Source organism: Octopus bimaculoides, chromosome 9, assembly GCF_001194135.2.
Source record: "Octopus bimaculoides isolate UCB-OBI-ISO-001 chromosome 9, ASM119413v2, whole genome shotgun sequence".
NCBI lineage: Eukaryota > Metazoa > Mollusca > Cephalopoda > Octopoda > Octopodidae > Octopus > Octopus bimaculoides.
Genome location: NC_068989.1, coordinates 70,444,454 through 70,446,004, shown reverse-complemented (window position 1 = coordinate 70,446,004; position 1,551 = coordinate 70,444,454). Strand labels below are relative to the sequence as shown.

At 45.1% G+C, this 1,551-nt stretch overlaps 1 protein-coding gene across 2 annotated transcripts in view; it reads left to right on the top strand.

The window, feature by feature from the left end:
- Positions 1-1,551, top strand: part of LOC106881648 (uncharacterized) — a 78,716-nt gene that overhangs the window by 7,404 nt on the left and 69,761 nt on the right. The window lies entirely within an intron of this gene.

Genomic DNA, 1,551 nt, shown 5'->3' with positions numbered 1-1,551 from the left:
TATATATATATATATATATATATATATATATATATATATATATATATTAATTTGATTTGATCTAGTTCATGAGTTGTGGCCATGCTGGAGCACCGCCATTTGGTATTGCTACATAATTTTACTTCACTAATTCCTTTTAGAAATTGACATTTGGTGCATGAGGAAGTTTGATGCTGTTGCCCTCATCTGCATTTCCTGCTGTGAAGTTGGTTCACCAGGGACACTTGACAGTAGGAGGTCTACTTTCATTTTGAAGACACCTACATCCACCTCATGTAGGTCTCTCAGATCCTTTGGGAGGATATTGAAGAGCTGTGAGCCCTTAAATCCCAGGCAGTTGCAATATCTTGTCCCCTATCTTGATGGCAAATTTGGAGCCTTTGGCATTATGCAGTAGCGCCCTGTTCTAATATTTGTGTAACTCTCAATGCCAAAGTTTGAGATAAGTCCCTCTAGGATCTTTCAGATGTATAATTATGGCATATCTTTCCCGCCTACACTCAAGGGAATAGAGTCTCATTCTCTTGAGTCTTTCCCAGTATCTTATATGCTGCATAGAGGCTATCTTCTTTGTTTAGCTTCGTTGGATTGCCTCAAGTTCTGTAATTAATTTGACACTGGCTGGTGACCATAGCTGGGAGCAATAGTCAAAGCAGCTTAAGATAAGTGTCCTCCAGAGGACACTATAATGAACTATAATGACCGTATAGTTCAGGAGTGGGACCAGTAAAACTTGAAAATATTTGGGCCTCAAGGCAGCCAATGAACATAGTTCACATAGTTGGGGCCCATTCTCATTTCCATGGCCACTCCCAAGACCTGCTGGTAAAAATCACTCGCGAACGAGATGCAGTTAAGTGAGAGGACAAGTTCAGCCAGACAAAGGAGTGTGGATGTGTCAGGTTGGGTCAAAGGTCAAGGAAATGTTGGAGTACACACAGCCCCTCGTGGTGTGGGATCACTGTGTATAGGCTCTTGATGTCAAGAGCGAAGAGAAGTTTAGAGGGGCCAGGAGGGAAGGAGACAGAGTTGAACAAATAAAGAGTATGGTTGGTGTCATGAATGTGAAAGGGGATGGAAGCCACTAGGGTGCAAGGACACGGTCAAGATACCTGGGGATAAGTTCGGTGGGGTAGTTGCAGGCGGAGACGATGGGGTGGCCAGGGTTGTTAGGTTTGTGGATTTTGGGGAGGAAATTAATTGTGTGGGTGCGGACAATGAGGTTAGAGGCAGTTGGGGGAGACAGGAGGAGGAGATGAGGTCATGGATAGTGGAGGACACAGTCTGTTGGTAGCTGGGCGTGAGGTTGGAGGGCAAGGGCAGTAGAAGGAGATGTCTTGAAGTTGGTGGAGAGTCTCTGGCTTGTAGAGGTCCAGGCACCACACCACCATGGCTCCACCCTTGTCAGCTGGTTTTTATGATGATGTCCATGCGGCGTTGGAGACATTGAAGGGCCAACAGTTTGGCTGGGGAGATGTTCAGATGTTGTTTACTGTTTGTAACATCCTGTACCCATATATGCACACACACACACACACACACACACACACA